Below are 14,639 nucleotides of genomic sequence, written 5' to 3'. Positions count from 1 at the left end.
GCATCGATTCCTGGAGTTAAACTTCTCTTCCCAAAAGCAACACACACACACACACACACACACAGCTCCCGTTTACGCCATTAGGAAGAAAAGTCACGGTGTTCATTACACCTCAAACAGCACAGAGAACTGGAACTGTTTTACAATCATATAATGAAGACTACAGCGGCTAATTAACTTTGCTATTTCATTTTTCCGTCTTCCGCAAATGCACAACATTTCCATAAACAGCTACAATGTAAATTATAAACACACAGTTGTATATTTTGATGTGAAATTTAAAAAAAAAATTATATATATATATATATAAAAAAAAAAATTAAAAAACACGAGCGCCAAGCTCACAGCGCGCGCGTCCTGTCGGCTACATTATAAACATCTACACGGATGGGATAAAATGACCAACAAAGTTTTTAAACGCACAGCAAAGTATCAAAAACTATCCCTTATTCATAACTACTGACAGACAAAATGTGTTGATCTAAACGCTCGTGGACTGTTGTACTGTTTCATTCGCGCTCCCTAAACGCACTCCACTACTCCCTCTCGCGCTTTCTCTCTCTCACACCAACTCACTGTGGAACATTGTTGCTATTTTTTCCTACTCACCCCTTTTTTTTGGTCCGCACTCCCTCGCTGGATATAGATACGGTGTATCAGTGAGTCGCGGGGACACGGAGCGACATAAATGTATTTTCAGTCACATTGACACGCAGGGTTGCTTTCTATTTTCGGGACGCGAACAAACTCAGAAGAACCAGGGTCTTGTCAAACACAAGCCCCGCCTCCGAAATGTGACGCTACCAGACGAAGTCGCTAAAGCCCCACCCTCTCCTCCTGCCCGCGTCTCAATTAGCAACTTGATATGGAAACTTATGGGCCGTGTATTGAGTCGCTTAAAACAAAAACCCGCCTTTTGGGCTCCAAAAAGGTTTGTTTAAAACCGTTTAGCCTGTTTTGGACAACAAAGGGACCAGTGTGCACCAGATATATTACTGAAAGGAAAAAAAAACAACAGGAAACACTTCAGAAGCTGACGTGCTATCACCTATTTAAAAGAGATGGTGGAAGAAATGCTCAAAACGCACACAGGAAACGCGCTTTAAAATACTGGGCGGACACAAACTTGCAAGATGGTGCCCAAAAAAGAGGAAAATGTATATACAATCTCATAAAGACAAACTAACTACGTAACACAGCCGTGCTTATTTGTTGTAGACTGCTACAGTAAAGAATTTAAATATTTATTGTAGTTGAAGGCTGCGCCGCCTTAGATACCATTGACGTCATTTCTAGAATACAACCGCAACAATAGGACCCGCTCTTCTAAAGTGACAGCCTTGTCGACCAATAGAATTCGTAATCGGTTTGCCAGTGTCCAATCAGAGAAATGAGGTTGGATACGATTACGTCGCGTGTGGTACAGTCACGTGTAAGTTTGCTGGAGTTGAGGAAGAGGTGTGGTGCCGCGCACACGAGTTGTTTTGACCGGGATTTAAAGGAACAAGGTCCTCGTACTCAGGTAGTCGAGCGCAGATCAATCCACGTAAATAAATCACTCCTTTCTTTAAATTGAATTTCACATCCGACTCTGCAGTTATAAATGATGCAGCAGTAAATAGGAAATTCATTTTGCATGATGCTATATAACTATTGTAAAATCCACACTATGACGTTTAAAAGATGGGTGGGTTGATTTGGTTCATTTTTTTGTTACTATTTCTTTATTTGTGTTTTGGACATGTTTATTGCTAAATATATTGCAAAATTATCCATATTACAAATTAATATAATCAAGTAGATCTATGTTAGTCCAGAAAACCATTTGGTTTCAACTTTGGCATTCTAACTGGAAATAGCTATAACATTTAATGTTCCATACCATACAATAAACAAACAGTTTCTAGACAAATAACTGAATACAAATAATAATATTTTTCTTTAAAAAAAATGTTGCTCTATCTTTTAAGTGACAAACTAGACACGTTTTAGCTGATCTGGCTGTCCATTTTTTAAGCGCATTAACCTAAAAATAAAAATAAAAAAAATAGGTTAATGCAATAGAGTAAAATTATGAGACATTTGATGATCCAGAAAAGTTAAATACACAAAAAGCTTTTACATTATTCACATTTGCAATTACCACTTTCAACTCAGAATTTTTTAATATATTGGAGTAATTGCCTTCTTGAGCTAGTTTTAGGTGTGATAAAGTGGGATGAAATTGAAATAATTGTTAAAATGTTAATAAGTTCATCATTTAACTATACAAAAGAATTGACTTTGTATTTTATATGATTAATCGAAATAATAAATTACATATGCTACACAAAAGATTTGTTATTATTTATTCTGGAAGATTTTTTCCTTAAAGTTTCCTGTGCTGACTGTGCTATGTTTGAAAGACTTGACAGTGATAGGTGTGCTTAAATCAAACCATCAGCACAAACCATCATCAAACCATCCTCAAGTAATTAAGATAAATATCACGTTCAGTTGTGTTGTTATTGTTTGTTATAACACTTTAATACACTCTCATTTAACTTCTACTATGGGAACATATCAGAATGCATCAATTCACACTCCAAGCTTAAAGGTGGATTTAACTTAATGAAGCAAATTCAGCAGTTATACATATATTAGTTGTCAGTGCAGAGAATTGTAGAATGTCTTTGCAGAGTATGTTAATATTTACTCTGCTGCATGTACAGGCAGTATTTTTCCTTATATACTTTATGTGCCTTTCTGTGAGTTTATTCATCCTCATCTATCCCTCTTTCAGCCTTGTTGAAGCTGTTGCTGCCTATAAACAAAATGCCATGAAGGGCTGGGCAAATATACTTGTTGGCACCAGAGACTTTGCCGCCTACACTAAACCCCAGCCACCTGTGGTCGTGAGATTAGTGCGAGCAAAGCAGGACATATTTTACATATTAGTTGTGCACCACAAAAGCCTTCATGAGGTTATACTGTTATTTCATGACTGCTGTGAACTCAAAAGTTTATATTAAATGCAGAAATTGTCAGCACATTTTTCTTATTAGAATTGATTAGATACCTTGCACTAACCTTAAAGCAGGCCATATACCTTTGGAAACTCAAACAAATGATAATTTTGATAATTATTTTGTTAGTCATATTGATTAATACACATGTGCCCTTTATCATTCTTTGGCAATTCGCTAAATGGACATAATTAGTCATCTCGTGAATAGGATACAATAGCACAAACTTAAGACATTTATTTTTCAAACACCCTTCTTACTGAAGCAGCATCTACGTACACCTTGGCAAATGACATATCATTTCAGGTTTTCTTAACATCCATTACCAATGAATTGTAATAAGAACTCTCATTTGGGATTATGTGTACATTACAAATGAACATATTGTTTTTATATTAAATATAACTTGCATAATTGCATAGATCAGTGAGGTCATGCTATTAATGCACATTTAAATGTACTCTTTCTCCCAAACCTGATGTCATATCTCACCTGTATCTACTGTGCTGCTGCAGCTGCCTTCACAGAGCCTGCTGTAAAGGCCTTCTCCACTTCTGTCTTCACTTCAGCTAGGCCACACTTCCTTCTAACACCCAGAAACTTTCTATAACCTCAATACTTTCTTTCACTGTTCTTTTTGTACCTTTCTTTTCCTGCTTTTTTTTTCCTCTCACTTTTCCTCTTGCTTTTCTCAAAGCCAGGCCAGCTGGCTTTGGACAGCTTCCTCCTCACCCCTGTGAGGCTTTCCTTTACACACTCTGTCTCCCCTCGTCCCCTGCTCTTTCTGCCAGGAGGGAGCTCAGTCACAGTAGTTTGAAGGCTAGGATCCCAGATGGACACACACTCAGGACACAAGTGTGTGTGTGTGTGTGTGTGTCACATGACTTGGCTCTGGGGAGCGCTTGTGACCAGCCGCAGCTGTCACACACAAAGGGTGTTGGGTGCCTTTTTGTTTTGATTATTAATATAAGTGAGAAATTGACAAGAGGGGAAGAGTACATGACTTTTAACATGAGAAGGACAAATTCTTGATTGCACGGGTTTATGACTAAAAGAGATCAGTTTCATGATTTTGTAATCAAAATCAACAAATTCCTTTTTCACATCATTTCAGCTTCAGCTGTATATACAATACAGGAAAGAACAAACCTTGATTAGTAGCTATACTTATTTTTATATTAATATTATATTATATTATACTCAATAACAGTTTTGGGTGAAAGAGATCCGACAAACTGCAGACATTTTATTTAGCATGTTCTGATAGGAGACAGCTGACATTTACAAGATTGTATCACACCACAAATAGCTCCAGAGTACACAGCTAGTACGGCACCAATTAAAAAGAGATGGTCCTTTCACAACAAACTCCAAAAGTCAAGATTATTCACTGTACAAACTCTAAAAGAGCAGGTCATTTTATCCTTCCATTTTTGAATGACAGAGTCCCTACCATTCACACACAAATTGAAGGTCATGATTTTAGCTTCACTGTCTTGCATCATGCATCATTATCTTTTTCCTAATTAGAGGAACCAGCCCCAAATCCCAAAATGTCTTTTATGGGCCACCGTGGTCTCAATCTGTTTTAACTGAGAGCTGCCTTCTGCTTTGTTTCACCAGAAAACTTGTCTATCAAACCCTAATTTCGAGTAATTTTGCACCTGAACAGAATTCATTCATATATTATTCACTGCCAATAAACAGAGACTGTTTTAAAGCTTCAATTTAGTGGGGAAAAAACACATGTGAATTCACTAATCTATTAAATGGCATGGACAGATGAACTGAAGAATCAACCAACTGTGAATAAGCAGACAGTTCTTCAACTTGTCAGAGATCAGCAATTTGTGAAGAAATTATCATTTCTCCACACCCGGCATGCCAGCATAACCACAGGTGAGGATATGAAGCCGAGCGAAAAACTGAATCTGGTGTTAAGCCACTGCACTCTGTGTCAGTGCAGATGCTGGCTGTGCATTAGATAACTATGTAGGGTCTCTAAAAATATCCTGTGTCTTGCAGTCTGGTTCAGCTCTCTCATTACTGCCTGTAATTAACACTGAGCATGCCATGCCAACTTATTGCACAGCTCCCCACCACTGTCACATATTCATGTGAAGATATAGAAGATCAAAACAATTTAAGTTTTCAGACTGGTTCTACTCTTTTTTTCCACATCTACATCAAAAGCAGGCATCAGCTTAGGTTTTCTAGTTACCCCCTTCCATTAGGTTGTTCCCAACAATGCTTTTTCTTACATGTTTCATATTGTTCTCAAAAATGTGGGCAGTAGTACACAATCAGAAAATTATTTAAAACAACAACAAAAAAAAAATAGATGCTAATAAAGAGAGATTCCATAGGATAATAATACCAAGTGTTTCGACTTCCATTTTATGCTCTATTCTTAACTCTCGTGAACATGGATTAGTGCCGTCTCCATACGCTCCTATTTTTCTATTGTATTTTGTGCCTGCCTAGTGTCACTTCCAAAAATGGTAGGGGCTCTCTAATTATCTTACCATTTGGTGAAGCTACTGTATAATGCCATTTATAAAAACGAGCCAGCCATTCTGCACGAACTGTAACAAGTTCATTAAAAATTGAGCAAGGTCAGAAATGAAACTCCTCTTTCCCATTTTTCATTTTGTCCATAATGTCATTAATCTAGCTAAATGGTAGCAGAATAATTCAACCTGACATGCTGTTGTCAGGTAGCATTAGTAGAATTACTCTTGATAAACAAAGATTGAAATGGCAGAGAGCAACAAACCTAAATCAAAGACATTTTTACCATATAGGGAACTCATTGAACAAAATCAAGTGAAGTTTGGCTTCTTTGTAACAATATGTCAGCTGTTCTCTACTATAACTCTTTTATAATACTGATATTAACATTGGCATGAATGCAATTCTGGTTCAATTTAGATGACACACACTAATGTTCTGTAACATATATTGACTTATTTCAAAGTCAAATCATTTTACCAGATATTTCAATGGTAGAATTATTGTCCAAACATAGGGGAGAACGGAGTTGGTTGCAACAGAGCTTCGTTGTCATGACACATATCAGGTACACCATGAGGTGCTGTTTAAAATGTTGAGAGTGAAATGTTTAGCTGTAAGGCCGCAGGTTATCTATGTTTTTTTTTATCTTCTCTCTGGCTGCAAGAGTTTTAATGGGAGGTGAGTTCTTCTGTTTTTCATACCACAACATAAAATTTTGGATGTGTTTTGTCATTAACAAAAGAGACATGAACACACCTTAGACACTAATATGTAGGCAAACTGGAATGTACTGTACATTTTGTTCTATGCCTTCCTTCAGTTGTGGACGTCGTTCGCAAACTCTTTAGCACAACTGGTTGGGGATGGAGTTAAGAAGTTTATCAACCAACTCTGCCACATAGGCAAGAATGTTCTTCAGTAACCGCTTGATCTTGATCAGGGATGTGGTGACCAAGATTAAAACGTGTGTGCATGTACACAAAAACAAGTATATAAATCTCTTGTGTGGGTCTGAAAGAAGAACAGAAAATTCTGATCATTTCCACTGAGTCATTCATTGAAGAATCATTCCTTTACCCTGGGACCATGTATCAGAGAATTAAATTTGATTATGGTCTACAAAAACAAAAATTGTTTTCCTTCCACTTCTGATCTGCAACATAAGGGTTGATGCTTAATTCATACATAACTGTATGATCAGGTGCTATTGGTAAATGGATCTATGTCATTTCGTTCCAACAAAATGTTACATCTTTCTTCAGAATTTACAGACAAGCTCATTTTTTAAACATGAGTGTGAAAAAACATTTACACCTGCTCTAGATTAGGACTCTTATGTAAATTAAAATATGCAGTAAATCACAGCTTTCCATCTCATTAACCTGAAATATAGGCAGGTACTTAAGAAAATAACTCAAAGATGCCATATAAATAACCTTGCAACATGATTTTTTTTTTTCTGTGAAATGAAAGTTATGTTCATACTTTATGGACATTTTATGTTTATACCGATTAAAAAAAAATAGTATAATCTTTGGATTTTAGTTATTTCTTTAGATTAAGGGGGTGGGCGCTTTTACATGCTGATGAACATGCATTACATGAGCTAAAATACTGCTAAGATTCTTCTGAAAAGTGTAATGGAAGGCAAGACCTTTCTCAATTAAGGATGGTCAGAGTATTAAAATGCAAGCATGAACAATTTGCATGCTATCAACAATAAAGGTCAATGGGCTTGTAATTAATGTGCTCGTCCCATGCAGACAGGGTTCAACAGCTTTGGCCTGTAAGCCTATGATAACACTTGATGCCATGTGACCAATCAAGCATTATGTATATATAGTATATATATTTTATATATAGTACAATACAGTAGAGTGAGATTTCTTTTAAAAAGAATAAGAAACACCAAATTTGTGTACTAAGATAAAGCCGTCATTCATATACTGTGTCATAATTCGCAGTTCAACTGAAACAGACCTTGTTGGTAGTTTTATCTGCTTCTGTCCTCTCAAATAAATGAAACTCCAGTTTGAGTTACCTTTCTCAGTTTATCCACCAGAAACTCCAGATTTAAACCTGGGTGTTCTCTTTGCCACATGTTTCTCCTGGAGCGTTGCTTCTGAAAACAGCTATGGCTCAATTTTGTGTTATGCCATGTCTTCTTCAATTGACATGCTTTTACTACAGTGGTTAAACAGGTGCTGTCATGTTGCGTTCTCATGGTTATGAAAGCAAATACATGGCAAGTAGCAGCAAATTCATGTGGTCAACATGGCATGATGCAAAGAATATGTGCGCAAGCTGTTTTTTTTTTGTCATCCAGTAACAAAAATGAACTCATTTAATATTTAATTTTTTAGATAATATTTGTTTTTGCTAATTATGTTTTAAGGAAAAACACCTACACTGATCAGTTATGGGTAATCAACTAAAGTAAAGTCTGTAGCAGAAGTTTTGCTCTCTTACCTAGCAGAAGCTTGTTCACTTTCACCTCATTTTCAGTTCTACAAAAGGCTGACAATGGAACAGACTCTTCACGATCAGCATGTTTACTCTATGAAATGAACAAAGCTCTATTCCACAGGGAGGAATCCTATTGCGGTTTGCTTTGGCTCTCACACCCTTGTTGTAATCAGTCTGGTTTTGTCTGCCAGAAGCCTTAAAGGGTGCAAGAGGACAGCCTTGGTCCTTATTGTTTGCCTACTCCAGATGTTGGGACCAGTGATTTTTATGCTCATGTGAGTATATGTGCATGAAAATGGCAAAACCAACGAGGGCTCACATGAGCATATCACACAAATGCTGAAAATAATTTTTTATAGGAACACTGAAGAAACCCAAATCAGAATTTATTGGGATGATGAAAACTATTCACCTGAAAATTCTTGGACAAAATGAACAAAATCCTTTTTTCTTTTTACCAATATGGTTCAATTGTCTGTAAACCTGTTTCTCCATGCATCACACAAATATGATTAGTACAATACAGGCAGCAGAGACAGCAACAAAATGTGAATAAAACCATATAAACCACATAAAGCTAGTTTATATATTTTCTTGTTTCCTTGTTCTAGGATTATGGTAAAGCAAGATTTTGTTGTGCTTTTGATGATCCAGTATCCGTAAATCTACAGCCAGTGTAGACCGATAGCTCTTTCTGCCAGCTTAATCCATGAACAAGATGGAGGCATTTATGCTTGCGCAAGAAAATCCTTAACACCCTTTACCAATGATATAGTGCAGAAATGTGCACATTTTCAGCCATTAAGATTAACCAGCCTTGTAAATGTTTTTGTTCCTCACACTGAACCAATAGCAGCTGCCATCCCTACTGCATATGGAGAAGAGTTATTCAAGTATTCAAGTCATTTAAATCCTTTATTCTGCTCTCTCCTTCTCTCTCTCTCTCTCTCTCTCTCTCTCTCTCTCTCTCTCTCTCTCTCTCTCTCTTTCACTCCCTCTCTCTCTCTCTCTCTCCTAGTAAACAGTGGTTCGCAGTGGTGTGCAACTGTAACTCTAGCACAGGTGATAAATTTGTGTGTCGGGCCTGCACGTCACAGATTAAGTATGTTTTGTTTGGTGGGTGATTTATGAGGGTGATGGTGGCACGATGCACTTGGCAGCAACCAGCTGAGGTTTTTGGTGATGGTGCTAAGGGAGAAGGAGAGGCACAGGAGAAGAAGTGGATGAGGGAAAGAAAAGGTGGGGCAGGTGTCATGTTTGTACTACATGATGACTGATCTGTAGCTACTTGGTGGATGCCTACCATACCACATACTTCCACTATTAATCATGCCAAGACTCCTGTTCTAGGTCAGAGAATCTCACCTTCACACTTTTATTTTTTGTAAATTATATATTCAAAGGATTATCAATAAGCGTTCGGCTAAATAACATTAGGCTATCATCATAGGAGATCTAAATTAATTGTTAAATTATTAATTGTTCTGACAGAGAAGACAGAAACATTACAGCCATACATTAAATAATCGCTTTGCACACTTTACACATGTACTTGCTCTATAACGAAAATCAGTAGCATTTTCCTATACAAGTCACACACTGAAGTTAAGTCTCCTTCTTAAAGGAATGACATTCTACAGAGAAAGCTGGGGGTGCTGAGGAGGGCTACTACCGCTCAGCTTTGAACGTAAAGCTTCCTGTAGCCTCGCGAAAGTCCAGCGTCTGACTTAAGGTGTGCCAATATTTGTCACGTTGCCGAATTGAATGTGAGAGTAAATTGTGCCTGACAAGTTAATCAGCCATGATTCAGGCTTGATCAATGCAGACATTTAAAATTCATATTTCATATGGGCCGACAGCACAGGGAACTCTTTCACATGCATTGCAGGCCTCTATCACGCGCATTCCTTCTTCAGCAAATAGTACCAAGATTTAAATAATTCATTCACCCTTAAAACCAAGCAGCTGGCTCAGTGTAAACTGGCAGCATGAGGCACATACAGCTCTAAAAACAGTAAGTCTGACCAACTGCAGGGCTGGTATTCAGAGCCCATGTGGGTATGAGTTGGACTTTCAGGCCTCCAAGTGTTCTCAGGGTTAAAGCTGTCCCAGGATCGCCTCAAGTGCCATAGCAGAAATGTCCTTGGAGTTGACACTGTGCATAGCACAAAGCAGGCACGCTACTGTTTGACTTTGATATGAGCTCAGCCATGAATGGTGTGCATTGCCTTGAAATGAGAGTTATATTTTCCATTACATATTTATTTCCATTAATTATGAAAATAAATAGAAGTGATATTTTCCATGACCTATAAAGCAAATTAATAGAAATAGCTTAATAAATTAAATTAAATTAAAGGTTATTACTGGCTTCCACCGGGAGCTCATTGGTATAATTGCTGTTCTGGAATTACATATTTTGTATAAAAAACCTTGTTTTAAAATTTGGAAATGTATATAGAATCACTTCAAATCATACTAAAACTAATATGAAAGATTTAGATTTTAAAAAAGCTTTTTGAAAATTCAGCTCATTTTTACAGTGTGTTGTACACACTTGTGGTACAGTGCCTTCCACTAACATTGGCATCCTTAGTAAATATGAGCAAAGAAGGCTGTGAAAAATTGTCTTTATGGTTTAACCATCATTTTTAAAAAAAAAATTCACAAAAATACTCTGCTCTCATGGATATCAAACAATTGCAAACAAAACACAGGTTTATCAAAAAATTGCTAAATATAGGTGTGTAACAATTATTGGCACCCTTTTCGTCAATACTTTGTGCTACCTCCCTTTGCCAAGATAACGGCTCTGAGTCTTATCCTATAATGCCTGATGAGGTTGGAGAATACATTGCAAGGCATCTGATTTTGGGGCACACGGTGACTTAGTGGTTAGCATGTTTGCACGGGGGTTCGATTCCCACTGTGGCCCTGTGTGTGTGGAGTTTGCATGTTCTCCCTGTGCTGCGGGGGTTTCCTCCGGGTACTCCGGTTTCATCCCCCAGTCCAAAGACATGCATGGTAGGCTGATTGGCATGTCCAAAGTGTCTGTAGTGTGTGAATGGTTGTGTGAATGTGTACGTGAGTGTGCCCTGCGATGGATTGGCACCCTGTCCAGGGGGTACCCCGCCTTGTGCCCGATGCTCCCTGGGATAGGCTCCAGGTTTCCCCGTGACCCTGAAGGAAGGATAAGCGGTATAGAAGATGGATGGATGGATGGGATCTGATTTTGTATACTGTAAAAAGCAATTGCTTACCTTACTTTAAAAAGTTACATTGATTTTGGCAAAAATAAACGGTTGACAAAAACTGGCAAATATTATTACTCATTTGAATATAGTTATGGCAGATTTTTGGTGAAAAAATTATGCAGTTACACATTGAAGACATGCTTTGAGTAAGACTTAAAAGCAGAACAGGATAAATGGTAAACTGTCTGCACTTGTATAGCACTTTTTTAACCTGAGCGGTTATCATTCACCCATTCACACACACACTCACAGTAGCAGAGCTTCCATGCAAGGCACTGGCTTGCCACCGGGAGCAACTTGGGGTTCAGTGTCTTGACTATAGCCTTGACTATAGTACATATTAGCTACATATTTGTTATTTAAACACATAAATGTTATTTCTTGTGCAATAGGGTTGGGAATTGCATGTTATCACCAGTCACCATTTTAGGTGATTAGCTAGCTAGCTAGCTAGCTAGCTAATGCTAACTAATCATCATCATTACTAGCTAAGTTTGCTAGAATTTTTTGTTTTAAGTTAAATCAGGCATGTAAACAACCAATCATATAACTTAACTTCCAGAACATTTTTACCATGACTTTTTAGGGCCACTGTTTAAAAAATAAAAACCCATGATTTTGTGAAAAGAGTTGTAATAATTTGAGGAAAAATGTCACGTGTTATGGTAATGGTAGCACACATATAACATTTGTGTATTAAAATGAGGACGTTGAGGATTTGGTGAAGTTACTGTCTCTTTTGTTTGAACTAGAAATCGCAGGCAGTGATTACATTCAAGATGAATGCAAATCAAAATTATCGATCTGGGTGGAGTGGAAGTCCGACAGGTTCCGAGTTGAATCCTCTATGCATTGTCATATGCACTCGTACGATAAACTTAAGCCTTTTGGCAGTGTCCATATGCCCAATTGGAGCTCGAATGCTATTCTGAGTGCATCAGAGTTATATCTGTTATGCCACAGATGTAACAACTGCCTGTGATTTCGCCTTCAACAAAAGATACAATTTCTTTCAAGTTTGTGCTGTTCATTCTTCTAAATAAATGCAGTTACTTTTACAGACGTTTCAAAATTCTAATAGGCTACTAATAATTATCTGGTGCTGATGCACCAGAAGATTAAGCATTTGTTTATTTGTAAAGGAACATAATTTCATTGCTCTGACATGCACCATTCTGTCATAGTATTTTGCCTTTTCTCTCAATATATTGTGGCTTTAAACTCAAAATCTCATATTTATATTTTTTTAAACAGTGACCATAAAACACAGTTGTACATTTTAGACACAATTTCTTAAGGCTAATTAATTGCAGTCTGCTGACATTAGCTATACATGCTATAACATTCCACAATGGCTCAATGATAGTTTGACTGATCCCATGTGTTAATTTATTTGTGTTTGTTATATCCTTTTAAACAGAAATCTACAGTGGTGGTGACAACATAACTGTAAAAAACAGATACAAGAAACATAGTGCTTGTTTCAGTTGTTTGTTGTATCAGTTTGTTTTTTGATGGTGTTTTGTGTTCCAGTCTACCAGTTCTTGTACTGTTAGAGAACAGGCAACATGCTACTACTGACAATGTAGTATTCCATATTAAGACTGTTGTACTGTACATGCATGTAACCTTCTAATGTCTCAAAAAATGTTTCAACACTTATTATTTCAGGTTACATGAAAATTTGAAGGCAGGTTGTTTCCTGACTTTTACCTAATAACTTAAATATTTTAAATATTATCTGAACTAATATTTTAGTTGGCGTCATTATTAATTATAACATACAAGTTTAATGTTATGGCAAGAATTGCACATACAAAATTATATTATCTAATCAACAAATATATTTGGAACTTATGAGGCAATCAGTTTTGTGATTTTTATATGTTTATAAGTTTATAAGCTTATTAATGTAATAATATTGTACATATGTATTCAACAGTTGGAAACATGGTCACCCAAGCTCTGGTCCATTGTACTCACTTGTATGCTCATTGTGCTTTTGTTCATCCTACTCAGATGGATATAGTTTGAACAATAGTGTAACATGATGGTGGATGTGCAATGATGAGGCTGTAGAGGGAGTAGGCGAAGGGATGGGGCCATAAACAGCGAGACATGGAGCACTAGCAGGATGACAGGCAAAGCTGAATGTGAGCAAGAAGGAAGTGTCCCACAATAGCAGGAAGCTCATTATCTACACAGGTGAAAGGTCAGCCTGGTTCCACATCAGCACAGAATGACCCTTCAGTGAGCACTGTTGCCAATGAGGTTTCTAGTGGATCCATAAGTTTAAACCACCTTTCCCAGAAAATGCAGGTACATTCTCTATATCCCTATGAGCTAGCTGCATATATGAATAGCCTGAATATAACGTGATCAGAGCAGCGTGGATGGAAGAATAACAGTCAGTGCAAATCAGACTCAGGAACACAAAGGCGTTCTTTCACTGCAGAGGGTAGCTTATGTGAAGTGTATAATTGAAGGTGCCTTTGGACATATATTGCATTTAATATACCGTTGTGGTTTGTTTGTCGACATATCCCAAGAAAACACATTTCATGTGTGTGCAAGTAAATATTTGTAGGGCTATATTGAACTCAGAAGCTAAATTTGGCAAGAGAGGGCAAATATGGCCTTAACAAATCCGTCTGCATCCTTTGGCACAGTGCCATCCCACACATGAATAGACCCATCACTGCAAAGATCAAGGAGTGCATATACAAGTGCATGCATGCATAGATATATACACACACATACACACACACAGCACAGCTTTAACAAATCACACATTGTTTGACGCTGTTTAATTTATACATGCCGCCTGCATTACACTCTAACTCTTAATAAGCCATTTCCCTCGTCTGACTCTAGGCATCCCTGAACAGATTTGGGATCAGTGTGAATGTGCTAGTACTGAAGAGAAGGTGTAACACACTGGACACAGGAGAATAACTTTTTGACAGAACCAATACACAAAATCCAAACAGTAGAGCAGGCAAGGGTCAGGACATGATAAGGGATCAAATGACAGAACCAGAGGATTATCCACAGAATAAATAAGAAAGGGGGTCTGGACACATACAAGGAACAAGGTTCAGAAAGTATGTAAGAGAGACCTGACAATGATACTGCATACAATGAATTGTAAATGAACAACACTAGGCCACAAACTCTATAAAATACAGCAAATCAGATCTTAGGTATTTGCTTATTGCACCAAATGACTTCTTAAGCATAATACAGTCAGCCAACTACCTTTGAGGAAATAATGGCTTAAGAGTAATGCTCAGGTTCTGAATAATCCATGGATTTTCTCTAAGTTTCTATAGCTTTAGTGGCCAACTGTATCATGTGTGTACCATATGTTGATAGTGATATTGCAGTATATACACACAGT

The 14,639-nt window shown here is 37.4% G+C and overlaps 1 protein-coding gene across 8 annotated transcripts in view; it reads right to left on the bottom strand.

The window, feature by feature from the left end:
• Positions 1–3,814, bottom strand: part of mef2aa (myocyte enhancer factor 2aa) — a 101,748-nt gene extending 97,934 nt beyond the window's left edge. For 2 of the 8 annotated variants that reach the window (XM_053623198.1, XM_053623196.1), the window contains exon 1: positions 610–817. The gene's annotated coding sequence lies outside the window, so the exon portion shown is untranslated. Of the gene's footprint in view, positions 1–609; positions 875–3,497 lie in introns of those variants that run through there. The other 6 variants (XM_053623200.1, XM_053623199.1, XM_053623194.1 and 3 more) reach the window with 5 other exon arrangements.
• Positions 3,815–14,639: the final 10,825 nt, after the last annotated feature.

Source organism: Ictalurus furcatus, chromosome 4, assembly GCF_023375685.1.
Source record: "Ictalurus furcatus strain D&B chromosome 4, Billie_1.0, whole genome shotgun sequence".
NCBI classification, from domain to species: Eukaryota; Metazoa; Chordata; class Actinopteri; order Siluriformes; family Ictaluridae; genus Ictalurus; species Ictalurus furcatus.
This window is presented reverse-complemented; position numbering and strand designations above follow the sequence as displayed.